The sequence below is a fragment of the Littorina saxatilis genome, unplaced genomic scaffold, assembly GCF_037325665.1.
Source record: "Littorina saxatilis isolate snail1 unplaced genomic scaffold, US_GU_Lsax_2.0 scaffold_600, whole genome shotgun sequence".
NCBI classification, from domain to species: domain Eukaryota; kingdom Metazoa; phylum Mollusca; class Gastropoda; order Littorinimorpha; family Littorinidae; genus Littorina; species Littorina saxatilis.
Window position 1 is genome coordinate 25001 of NW_027125786.1, and position 13959 is coordinate 38959.

At 39.7% G+C, this 13959-nt stretch overlaps 2 long non-coding RNA genes across 2 annotated transcripts in view; one reads left to right on the plus strand and one right to left on the minus strand.

Annotated features, from left to right (window-relative positions):
* The window catches only part of LOC138954248 (uncharacterized), a 23336-nt gene extending 18551 nt beyond the window's left edge, over nt 1-4785 (plus strand). The window contains exon 2 of the long non-coding RNA XR_011451768.1: nt 2216-4785. This is a non-coding gene — a long non-coding RNA (uncharacterized lncRNA). The remainder of the gene's footprint in view (nt 1-2215) is intronic.
* Nucleotides 4786-6067: 1282 nt separating this feature from the next.
* On the minus strand, nt 6068-13356 carry LOC138954249 (uncharacterized). The gene is made up of 6 exons (XR_011451769.1): nt 12353-13356; nt 11847-11888; nt 11238-11316; nt 10501-10597; nt 9850-9896; nt 6068-8911 (listed from the first exon to the last, which is right to left on the minus strand). It is a non-coding gene; the product is annotated as an uncharacterized lncRNA (long non-coding RNA).
* Between the last annotated feature and the right edge of the window lie 603 nt (nt 13357-13959).

Consider the following 13959-nt stretch of genomic DNA (forward strand, 5'->3'; position numbering starts at 1 on the left):
CCGCGAGAGAAAACGACTACAGGGAGGCATGACGTCATGATGCAATAATTGACGTCAAAGACTTTTGACCGTGACGTAATCTTCTTACGCGAGCTTTATACATAGTCTTGGATAACCACACACACATAGACTTGGAAACTACAGAATTTCTACCCGTCCAAAGCGGCCTTGGGTGGCATTTGCTCAAAAAATGGGGGCGCCTATTGCACCCACCGTATTTGTGTTAGTATGGTCCCAATGTTTGGTGAACTTCCATCTTCAACTGTAGCCCGTAGCCGGGCCCAAAGATTCCTTCTTTCATGTAGGGGAAGGGCTCCTAATATGGACCGGCTCCTAATATGGACCACCACCAACTAACGGCGCTAGAGCGCTCAAAAAAGTTTTATTCGCTGTATTCACCCTCTTTGGATAACTTGCTCATGTCAAAACAGTTGCAGAAACACAAATCTCAAAACCGTTAGGCTTTTTCTCTTTTTTCACTTTTGGCAGCGTTCACTCTAAATTTGCCGCCTAAAACGGACTCGTTTCTGTCTACAGCCAAAGCTTTTATCAAACAGAAATGGCTATATATGACAGCTAAAACCGTATTTGTTACATTTTAGCAGTGTTGACCCCGAGTTTCTACTGCAAACAAAAAATAATAGCAAAATCTCAAAGTATGTGCGAGTCCCCTAATATGGACCACCTTTAACAAATCGAAGAAAATAAAAGCTAAAGGCTATTTTCATTAATTCATTAAGAAGCTTGCTGGTAATAACCTATAACTAGCCCTCGAGATTTAAAAAAAAATGCAACGAAAAGTCTTTTTTTCGTGGAAGTTGATAATTTCACTTATTTTCACTCTGTTTTTGATAAGCTTCTCTAGTTTCCTGGTGTGCTTCAAATAATGCTCTCATCAACCCGAAACAGATAAATCTAGAGCATATTTTAATTAGGCTGACTTGTACACTAATTTGTATCATGTTATTTTGAAATATAGGGGGCTTTTTACAGTGATTCGTGAAGGCCGCTTCACTGGTCCATATTAGGCGCCCAGGCTCCTAATATGGACCCTTTGTGATTTTTTCTGTATTTAATTTTTGCTGAATGTGTATCAAAGCTATTTTACTCTAATTAGGCCTAACGGTTCACCTAAGAAAGAAGGACTACCAAACACAAAATGAAACTTCTTTACACGAAAACAAGCTAGTTATCAGCAATAAACAAAAAGTGGTCCATATTAGGGGCCCTTCCCCTATTATCGGTATGAACATTTCTCAAGTCGATTACAGTATAGCGTTCGTGGGATACCTCCAGCTTCGCTGGGATAAAAGGCATGTAGGCTACTACTTTGTGGAATGCGATTTTTTAAACATTTTTACAAATCGCGGTTTTAGGTTCGACGTAATTTGTAAAATGTTTTTACATTTTTACAAATCACGGGTTAACAACGTCACTTTGTCGTATTTGATTTCAGGCAGAGTCGTCCCCGTGTACACGAATTTGCTAACCATCTCTTACCTGGTCAGGCTTTTAATCAATCAATCAATCAATCAATCAATGAAGCTTATATCGCGCATATTCCGTGGGTACAGTTCTAGGCGCTCTGCAGTGATGCCGTGGGAGATGAAATTTTATACGGGATATGGGATACGGACTCACCACTGTGACACGTAAAAGACCTCGGTCATTCTGCCATACGTACAGGTGGCTGATTACACCTGAACACGCACCCACCTGGGCAGCGTGACTCTGTTGCTGCTAGCTTTCCACTGTCGAGGAAGCGACCCGAATTTCACAGCGATGGGACAATAAAGTTATGAAAATGAAAAAGAAAAATGAAAACATGCCAAGGGGACACATACCAAAGATTAAAAGCGTGATTGATCTCTGAACAGTTTGATCTCATTGCCATTCGTTGTTTGTCCTCTGCAAAGACCGCTCGATCAGCGTGCCAGTACAGTGAAGGTTTCGCTTGGTTATTGATTAAACGTTCCAAAAACTGACCTTTCTTGTTACTTGATTCTTGATTTTGGAACATTAACTGTCAATCTGCTTCCGAATTTGTCAGTTAAATGTGTATTGTTGCTGTAATGAAGATTATTAGAATGAACATTAATTGTAAGGCGCTTGGAACTTTATTATGATTTGCGCCATATAAATACCCTTATTATTATTATTATTATTATTATTACTATTATTAATATTATAATGACTTCTACTTTGAATGTTTCAGAGCGGTGATCTGGACGAAGCAGCTGCCTACAGTGAGCTCGGGTGGAAACTGTCGCAGGAAAATGGCGGCGACATGTCGAAGAGAAGTTTTGACTCCATTTCACACACTGGCAGCGACTTAGCCGACTTCGACTTCGGCGACTCATCGGTCGGCCGCAGACTTGAAGATAATGTGCGCGCCGCATTCAGCGCTATTGCAGCTAGTATCGCGGGGTCGATCTTGGCGAGTGACCTGGTCTTTACAGATGTTTATTAAAGATGTCCATAATTACTTTTACTCGCTTGGCTTTAGGAGTGTTGAGAGGACAGACAGATCTTTATAATGGAGACAAAGAACAAGGTACGAACAATCTTAAGAATGCAAACGAAACCAAGAGCAACAATTTCTTCTTTTTATTTAGGGTACAACTTGACACAAAAGGGGAAACAACGTGCGTACTTGCTTACCTGATGCAGACTGTTCAGTTGGCACTGTAGTTTAACTGTCGTATCCTAGCTATCACTTGTTTCTATGCTAACTTATTCTAAATAATCACTTGTATTTCTTTTCTGCTGGTCAACACTCCTATACTCTATTTCCCTAGCCCTATTTCCTCTGGTCTGGTCTGTAGCTCCGTCCTCTAAGAAATCCCTACAGTCAGTTCGTCCTTATCCCCCTAGATTAAGTAAGCTTGGGCCCTGTGCCGTCTTCCCATTTTTGGAGACCTACGTCACAGGTTCCAGCATCGTGGAGAGAGAGAGAGAGAGAGAGAGAGAGAGAGAGAGAGAGAGAGAGAGAGAGAGAGAGAGAGAGAGAGAGAGAGAGAGAGAGAGAGAAGAGAGAGAGAGAGAGAGAGAGAAAGAGAGAGATTCCCATCGTGGCGCATGGCACCTATCGCCAGGTATCGTGCGGCTATAGCGTATTAGGAAATGCCCTCGGTATACGTACACACGCGGCTGTGCACTGATTACTGCCCGCTACTTATTCTGCTTACCCTGCAAAATACCGCTTACTCAGCTACTATTGTACTACGCGATGGCCAAGAGAATTTGTCTGCGTCAGGTTTGCCTTCAACGTACACACAGGCACACACTAAAAAAAACAATAATAATACACTATAATAATAACATCAATATCAACCCGTGATACTAGGATTACGAGCGAAATCCTTCTGAGAATGAGACCATCTTAGATACTGGGTAACACCCGCAAATTGTTGAGGTGCCTCTGTAATTTTGCAATTTACTTCAATCACGCTTTCTGGTGTCTAAAATAGGCAGTATGGGATCACTGTATATATATACATTCTAGTATTTAAAAATGACATTTGATTATGTGCAAAGTAAATCATTATTTTATGATAGACGTAGAAACTTTGGAAATAGGTGTCAAAATGGCGCTGAAAAGCGGGACACAGAGACCCCACGCATCTTTGTTGAAAGCTGAGGCAAAAATCATAGAGCTCTAAAACCGTAAAAGAGCACTTGAAGTTGTAAAGTAAGTTCATTTTGAAGTAGGCATTACAGAAAATGTTTTTTGACTTAGGGTATTCAAGAGAAGCGAAGGGGAAATAAAGTACATTCGTTCGTCACATTCGTGTCCAGAGGGGGCCCTCTCACAATCATGAAGACACGTCACCTCACCTGTGTAAACTCATGCTATGTGGGAGTTGAAATCATGTGCAAAATGTCATACTTTCGATTAGTAATCTGCAGTAATGCGCAGATTAATAAATCATTGCACGGGACGCTTTTATCTGGCGGAACTTTCGCTTCGGTTCCGTATGTCACGAACGTGATCGCGGCCTATTTTTGACACTACCACGAGACGGGTTTCGAAAGCCTGTTCCAGTACGCACACATAGCATGTGAGAACGAGGTCAGCAATAAAAATAGCTCAGATCTGACCCGTATGGACTAGAAATTCGGATTTTAAACTGGGTCGTTTCCGGTTTCGTTCCTGTGACGTAACGTGATCTGCACCGTTCTACTCTGTTTTATTTGCGTTTTGCGAAACTGCTGGACTTGCTGGAACCAAAATATGATCAGTAAATAATAATTCAATGTTGTATAAATAAGTTTCAATCAGTATTTGAAGCCGATGGCGCATATTGCTTGAAATAAGCGACGATTTTGAACATGACTGCCCTTCGGCACTGCAGCTTTCTGTGTTTCCAGTGTGACGAACGATGCACAATCGGATGCGTGTACGATTCATTGCTTGCTACCCTTAATAAATTTCATTGAATAGTACATAGGTGAAACTAGCCCGTCAATCTGAAAATAAGTCTGACAGAAATTCCGTCAATCTGCAATTAAAAAAAAAATTATTATTAATTTTTTTTTAAACCAAAACTACTTGCGGAACGCGTTTTCGAACTGCTCTTTATTATATAAACCATTTCATCAGTTTTTCTGCAAAAAATGTTTTTTAAACTTGTGTCCCACTTCTGTTACCCAGTATCTGAGATGGTCTCAGATCAATATTATGAAAGAAGATGATAAAAATGGATATGCCGGTGACTAGTTGACAGTTATGTTGATATTAATATTTCGGCCGGTCCGTTTGCATTAAACATTGGATGATCCATTTTTTTCGCTTCCTGGTTTTATCTGTATATAATTATATCCTAGAGAAGTGTCTTTGTCAGATAGATGTACGCATGCACAGGCAGACAGAGGGCGAGATAGAGAGAGAGGGAGTCACACACACACACACACACACGCATTTACAGACACACACACACACAGACAGACAGACACACACACACACACGCACACACACTCACACACACACCTACACTTACACTTACACACACACAAACACAGAACGACGTAAAGCGGTGCATGCACTGGCAGCAACGTGCATTAAAGGCACAGTAAACCTCCCGTAAACCATCACAGAGCTCCCCGAGCGTCTACATATGTACAGTACAAGCATACTTCCATTTGAACGCTCAACGAACGGGAACATCCTGGCTGCTTTCTGTCGATCCTGAGAAATTTTCAAAGAATTTATTTTCGTGGACTTGCTCGTCTACAACAATGGCGCCTCGTTTTGCGCTAGACCTAACTTTTAAAATCATCTAAATAATAAATTGAAAGCTTGTTACACAAACATTCTTTAATCATAAAAGAATTCTTTTTTCATCAAGACAAGATCAGTACAATTCGAAGTTGTGAAAGTTTGAAAAAAGAAAAGCCCGGAAGCAGGGTCACGCAAGGGTCGTAGCAGACGACGGTTTATGCATAGTCCGCCGTTCCTCTCAACAGTCAAAAGCCATCGCTAGAGTTCTTGTGAACCACAGCCGTTTGTTTCGTGCATAAAAACGTGCTATTGTAGATAAGCTCACATCGAGTCGCATTCAAATGACTAACTGACGACTCCATTGTGAAAAAGGGAAACTGGATCACACGGGTTCACGATGGCTCAGGGGTAAGATAAACCACGCAAAAATAAATTCTTTGAAAATTGTTCGCTCTTTACGGAGGGCACCTAGGATGTTCTCAATCGGTGAGTGTTTAAATGAAAGGGTGTTTGTACTGTGTGTAAAAGCCTGACCGTATCTGTGATGGTTTACGGGAGGCTTACTGTGCCTTTAAACTCAGGTCAGCCTGTACCCCGAGTTATATCTGAATCAACACCCAAGATCTCATCGAGACAGACAGATGTACGCATGTTTATATAGACATACAAACGGACAGACATAGAGAGAGAGAGAGAGAGAGAGAGAGAGAGAGAGAGAGAGAGAGAGAGAGAGAGAGAGAGAGAGAGAGAGAGAGAGAGAGAGTCACATATAGGCTTACAGACATATAAACACACATACACACACACCACACACACACACACACACACACACACACACAGAAACACAAACACACTCAAACCAACAGACACACCCACGAACCAACACACACACGCACACACACCCACACACACACACTCACACATATATATATAATTCAAGAAACTCTTTTTCCGCTGCACCACTCCACACAATGAAGGCTGGAAAACTTTTTAAAACTTAAAAAGCTTATTTAAACAACACAATAAAAAGTTCAAAACCAAGCCAGAATGTCGCATCTTTTTAAATCCAAATTTTTGGCCCGCAGGCCTTCTTCAAGGTGCACAGACCAAGCGTCTATTCACGACTTTCCGACCTTGACATTGTAGTGGGGGTCAAGTGGGCGTCGGCATCATTGTCCAATCAGAAATGTTGATGCGCTTCCGCTTCCTGTCCCGCCCAGTCTGCGCAAAAGAAATGGCGCAAAACTGTTTGCGCGGAAAAAGGTGATGAAAAAAAGAACACAACCTGGTTTGATAACCAAATGATTGCGATCTTGCATTCTAGCATCATTTAATGTGGAACAACGACACATCTGATAAACAAATAGCCAGTTTGTTACCAACATGAGAAACTAGGGTTTAGAATCGAAGCGGTAAACCCGGACGCTGTTTGTACACGTAAATCCGGAGAAGCTATCGAAGTAGGTGACATGTCGTTTCACTCCGAGTGTGCCACTGCCAGCACCGGCCCTCTACCCGCCAAACCCCCACTAGGCAGGGAAAGTGGTTCGACCTTGCATGAATGCAGGGCAAGTTCGAGTTTGCTAGCTAAAATTGCTGCTAGTGCTTGCCTTGTCTAGATCTGGAACTTTTTCAATTGGATTTTTTCTCTTTATTATACTGGAATAAGTGGGTGCTTTTCTAGATCTAAGCATCGACCGAATTAGATAATGATGTTCCTTGCATTGCATTCTCCTAAATCTGTTATTCTAACCAGTTTGTTTAAGAATATAATTGTTCATTTTTTGTTGATAAGCTTACAAGATTTTTTCTTTTTTAAGTAAGTGGTTTCACACGTACAACATGAGACCCACATGCACTAGACAATGGAAGTTGATGTCCTCGTTCAATACCACAAATGCCAGTATTATACTTCAGACTCCTTTTGGAGGAATGTGTGGGGTTTGGGTGTTGAACTTGAAGTGGCAGATTGTTTGCACAGGTATGAATGTTCGTACGTTCGTACGTGCACGCATGTATGCAGGCATTTGTTTGTCAAGCAGGAACATGCAACATTTTGTTGACCGTATGTGAGTGCGTGTGTAATAAAACCAACGACAAACAATACAAAAAGCTCCAGCTCTGCTTCTTCACCAGTCACAGACGCATTGCGTTGTTCAGCTTTCCAGAAATATATTAACTCAGTCAGAACCGGCTTCATGAATATTTTATTTCAGGAAAAAGTCAATCGAATCTACACAAAAAAAGGTTATTGCGTTGTTCTGTGGCATAGTTTGACCCAACAGATAGAGAAGTCAACAGAGGTATTCTGCCGTCAGCAGCTTTATTGCTGTTTTGAATTTGATCTTGCATAATTTTATTACATAATTTTGCAACACACAAAGAAATCGTAATTGAATATTTTACGCAAAATTGAATAATTCGCAAACATGTTTGTATGAACAAATATTATTTTAAGAAAATATGAGTGTGAGGATGGACGTATTTTGAGTGAAGTAGCAGAAATTCTTTTTAAGTTCTTTGGCTACATGCACACGTTCTGTTAATTACGTTCTTAGCAGGGAGATCCAGATTAATAATACTGCTGTGACAGGTTGTGGTTTCCATACACACTTTGAATACAGGGAAAAAAAAACACAGTTAAAAAAAAAATGTGCACATAGGATTAAAATATTAAAGTGTACAGAATAAAAGCAACATATTTACAAAAACAAATCTCGTGGTTCTTTTGTCAAACCCACTGTAGTAAGCACAGAATAGGAGAGAAGATTTTGGAGAAGGTGGCTTAACCTACTGAAGTAAATGATCAAGAGGATTCTAAGCATCCAGTGCTAAAGCTCTCAAATCACAAGACAAACACACTTGTTGTGGCTATCCGAACTGTTGATTTAAAAAAAAACATACCCACAAATTGTAAACATCTATTACAAAATTATATATATTGTATGGATCTGTCTTTGTAAAATATACTGTACAGAATTTTTTTTAATAATCTGCACAAATCTCGTGGTTCTCTTGTCAAGTAGTAGGCACAGAAAAAAACCTTGTGTTTTGTCTTGTAAATTATACTTTACTAAATGTGTACAGTATTCTAAGAAAAGAAAAATTCTTCCTTTTTATCATATCAATTGCCTCCCTTGAATTTTATTTGTAAAATAATTCTGAGAAAAAAAGCTTTCTACTTAAAAGCAGTGCAATCAAGAAAATGGGTACAACCTGTGTGTATACCTTTATTCCTTATTCTTTTTATTTAATTGAGGATGTCACTATGCAGTTTTACTGATTTAAAAAAAATTCGCTTCAAATTATCTCCCTTGAACAAACACTTCTTTTTACAATTAAATTTTGTTTACACGAAGAGGTAGTTTTAAGGGTATATACAAGAAAACAATATTGCAACCTTAGATGTATTTACATTTGGACTAATGCCATTAAAAAAAAAATTAAAACTATAAATGATAAATCAAAATAAAACAGATTTTGAGGCTGTGCACAAGCTAATAGGATTAAACACGAAAGTCGTACCCAAGAATCGTCAAATACTTTTGCTAACAGCTATACTTAAACATAAGAAAATATGATCTGCATCTCTTGTTATGAAGATGATGGCACTGGTCCACCGAAGTGCATGCCATATATGCTTTACTGTGCGCTCTCCCTCTCAATGGTCTTTCTCTGGCTGACTCGATTCTGAGGAGATAAAAGAAAACACATTCAGTACAAGCTGTACAAAATAACAACAAAACTAGTATTACTTAAAGTAGCTGCTGGTTTCTGAGTATTTGATTGAAGGCCCAATCCGACTTGTAAGAAGTTTGCCCGACTGTCGCAGATTTGGTCAGGTAATTGCATGGAGTAAAATCATGCCTCAATTTGGTAACATACAAACTGCAATATTCTAAGGCTGTGAGTGTGAGAATACATCGGCGCCACTTTTTAAAAACTTTCTTTTTGTGTGTGCGCATGTTTTAGTGCCAAAAATGAATAGGCCGAGTGCTCTCTCTGCAAAACTTGTGTGAAGCTTCAGAGCTCTATCAATGGTTTGAAAGAAAAAACATACTTTTCCATTTTTGACGTTCTTGTTCCCTTCCCTGTGAAATTTACTGTCCGTAGGTTACCGGATTTTGTTAATGTCCGTGAAAACCTCAACTTTTCATTGCTGAGTGCCTAGTGATAGCTATCCCCCTCAACGACCTAGCACTGCTGAATCCTGATTCTTCCCATTGTTTGATTCTGTAATGAAATTGTGTAGTTGGTAGTTATGTGAGCTTCTTCTCGGGGGTGGGGGGGGGGGGGGGGTTATTTAACCATCAGATCACAAAGTAAGACTTCATTGTAATGTGCAGATATTTGTTCAGGTGCCCACCATTTTCTATGTGAAAACATGTTGCTAACTAACATGAACCCAACCATAAAACGTGATGTAGGTGAGTAGCCCATCTAGAAAAAAGAACCTGTTCTAATTCCGAATTAGAACAGGTTCTTTTTTCTAGATGGGCTACTCACCTACATCACGTTTCATGGTTGGGTTCATGTTAGTTAGAAACATGTTTTCAAATTCTCATCAGGCAATCACGGCTGACACTAAACACAGAACAGGTGGGAAAGACATAATTCAATCTACTCACCTTCCTTGCATTGTGAGACTGGCCATATGAATCTGCTGAAGTAGTTCCTGCACATATTTAATGAAATATTCATCTTAATAACGTGTTAATATCGCTTGTTCTAGCAAATCAGACTTGACAGTTTTCTGAAGGCTTGCACAATTTAAGAGCTTGCCTGTCCCCAATCATTACAATAAGAAACAACATCTAGTATGCAAGTATTTTCAGGGTATGAAGGTTTTAATATAATGTCGGTTCTTCTGGGGGCATGGAGAAACACCTCACACAACACATTTCAAACAATTGAGGTCACACCATAGGTTTACTCACAAACAAACAACAGCAATACAATAAACAGTCTGCAAACGCCTACATGTTGTCTACACTAGGTATAAAGAAACAAAGAAGCACATGAAGACGGGCTTTGTCAAGTAGACCATTATAGCGAATGAGCAACAGCTGATGATCCAGACCACCAAATTGACATGATTTCCCCTTATTTAGTTTGTGATTGTAGTCATATTGACGATGCCTGACTTCAATTTTTCTAAGTAAGTCTCTTGGTGCGTTTACGGATACATTCATTGTCACAATTACGACATGCTAATGTCTAACCTGGGTAAACTTCAATTCATGACTTTTTTTTAACTGGCATAGACATTATGAGCATACCAGAATTATTTTCCTGTTAGACTGTCTTCTTCTTTTTCTTCTTCTGCGTTCGATATTCATGGCTGTCATATCGTCAGGTCAGTGGCTGCCATGAAGTCTGCATAAACCAATTAAATAAATAATTAAGGAAAAAAACCACCCTTACATCATAATAAATCAGAACCATCAAAACCACCCCCCACCCATCCAATAAAACCTGCATACAAAAAACACTTCAAAATAAAAAAATGAAAACATTTAATTCCACTTCAAAAATATAAAAGTTGTTATGTTTTATTTTCATTATCTCTTTACACACACAAAAATTGCTGTGCAAATCTTTTTAAAAACATCAATGCCCGAGACACCAGTAACCTGTTTATGTTGTTGACCTTGTAGCTTTTCAGTTTAAGAGGCTGTTCAAAAAACCGTTTCCCTGGAATCTGCACTATGATAACCATGAATAATACCGTAGGGAAAATATTACATCACCAAGACCTAAGAAATAACACCAACCGACACTCCTCACCCTTATTTCACCCACTATGCCAACCCAAAGACTGGAAAATAATCATCAAATACAGAATGAACAAAAATGCTTGATTTCATTTCTTCAATGATAAGTTGAAAATCTTCATTCTTCATAATAATGTTATTGGCATAATGTGTAATTGCCACAATTTACAGAGTTTTATGAAAAAATGGTGCGATAAAAACCAAAGGGAAAACATTTGTTCATATACTGATACCTTATTTACCTTGTGGCTTGTGTGCCCCAGGTTTAGGAGCTGCTCAAACGTCCATTGCTCCTCAGTCTGCAAGAAATTAAGCGATGGCCTGAAGGAGAATGGAAAAAAAATCCTTTGTCAGCACCCTGTGTGGGTGGGTGTTTTAGATAAATAGGCAGGGGGGGGGGGGGGGGTGTGGGTGTGTGCAATAGGTACCACGCCTAATGCAGTCTGCAAAACAAGTGCAACACTTCTACAAAGCTTTTATGATACAAAGCTTCAAATAAGAAACACATTACAATCAAATGAAAGCTGAGCCTGTCATTGCAAAATAAGAAGGAATATACAACAATCCAGTGGCATGTAAAATATTGTTCCTTCAGAAAGATGGCTCTGACAGCAGAAACAATTTAACTTGAAGTTTGAGTCAAAAATTATTTATCTACATTAGCGAACGTAGGCTACTTGCAGTTATACCCCTCACACATGAAATATTCACAGATTGAATAACAGTTTGTTCCCAATGTTGCTTCCGTGTATCGGTTAGATCCATCTCGGTTAGATCTATCTGCAGAGTACGGATTGTCATCCGTTTAAAAAGGAAAAACAATCAGAACTTGTCATCAGTGATCAACCTACCTTGCAAGAGTGGGGTGAAACACTCACTTCCTGCCAACATGTCTGCAAAAAACAGAGGAAACAATGCCAATGAAAGCTTAAAATGATTCTTGTGTTCAATATGTGTACACGTGCTTCATTTCTGGGGTGAAAGTGTAAAATATATCGATGGATTGATAGAACAATATAGCCTCAAGTTCACCGCACCAAAAAATACTTATCAATCAACATTGTCATCACTCGATCAGCTATTCCATCTCTTTCATTTTGATTAGTGCTTTTGTGAACAAGAAACACTTAACAAGTGGCTCTATCCCATCTCCCCCCTTTCCCCTATCCCATCTCCCCCCTTTCCCTCGTCGCGATATAACCTTCGTGGTTGAAAACGACGTTAAACACCAAATAAAGAAAGAAAGAAATCTCTTTCATGTGTGTGTGTGATGGTGTGAGCGTGTGTGTGTTTGTGTACGTGTGTGTGTGTGTGTGTGTGTGTGTTTGTGAACAAGCTTTGAAAAACGTATGTTTACCTTGCTCTAGATCTACTGATTTTCGTAGGCGGAGACTTCTCTGCCGTGAGGGCGGCTTCGTTTCCCTGGCAGAATTCAACATCTTGTACAGATCTGCTGGTGATTTTCTTTTCCTCCGCTTCGTGAGTCACTTGATCCACAGATTTAACGAACATTGAATGTTCTTTTAGTTCTTGTGACGGAAGTACAATCAAGGAAAGTGGGCATTCCTGAGTCCTCTGCTGACTTCATGTCCACAAAGTAAATCGCACAAACTTGCAGGGTTTGAAGGGTAGTTTATTACTTTGAAGAAGAACAGCTAGTCGTCGCTGCCCGTTCAGCATTCTTCGCGCGACTTTTGCAGAGGAAGGCAATGCAGTTTTTTTTCCCTGCTGAATGTTGCCAGGGTGCACAAACTGAGAAAGCATTCCCGATTTTCTACAATGTTCTACTTTTTTAGAGTCTTTTGCACAACATGATTTATAACTGCCAGTGTACGTCTAATTCATGATGCCTACCTGACAGCTGGGTCAAAAGTTACGTTCGAGAAAATATTCGAACTAAGTTCCAAACAACTCGAAGAGCAGACATGTAACATGTGGGATTTTGGCAAGCGGAAACGCCGTAGATCTAATGTCATTCAAGGGTATCGTAATGTGGGAATGTCAAGGCCAGTTTTTGACTGGTTTTGAACTGAAGTTGGGCTCCGAATGGAAATAAACACTTCCTCCAGCTGCGCGACCCATTGATAACAACAGTTGGAACTGGTAGGAAGATGAACAGGTCTTGTGAACTGGCTACACACTGTTACGGTTCAAGTATAAGTTCAAAGTAAACACTCAACTGAGGTGGCAGGTAATGGCGGACTTGACTTCCTTCATAACCAAATATCACTCTTCTGACAAAAAAACGCAAATGCTATGTTAAACCGGAAAATAAATAAACCGGAAAAGGAAGCGCATCAAAACCAAAATGGCAGCCCCCATGAAATCCGAAAGGTCACGGAAAAAAGTCGTGGGTTACAACACAACAATGGAACATCCGATCGTACGTCACATACCAGACGTAAAGTTACATTCTTCAAAAATATGATTAGTATTTAGTCTCTACCAGCCCGCATGCCTTTTTGAATGTATCATAAATCAAGGGTCTATGGTTACAATTAAACACATTTTGTATAAATTAAGGTTCATAGAGACTAAAAAAAAGTGTCATATTGATTTCCTGGAAGAAGACAATATTTTAAGTTATTGAGACATCCCAGTGCACTAAGGGATTTATAGAGCAAATCGAGAAAATTCATTATTGAACGAAGCGCATAGCGCTGAGTTCAATAATTATTTTCGAGATTTGCTCTATAAATCCCTTAGTGCACTGGGATTGTTTCAATAACGATATTGTCAGTACCGCCATAGAAAAAAGAAGATTCCAAATGCACATTTTGCAACGCGCATTTGAATAGGCATAACTGTGTGCACCCATTGCACACTGCTACTATCGAAGCCAGCTCGTAAATATCTCGTGCTGCGCAGCAGCCTCAGCAACACACCCTACCCCCCAGGGGATAGTACTGGTAACGATCGCAGCTATCACAACGACAGCCAATCAGGTTTAGTAGGCATATCGTT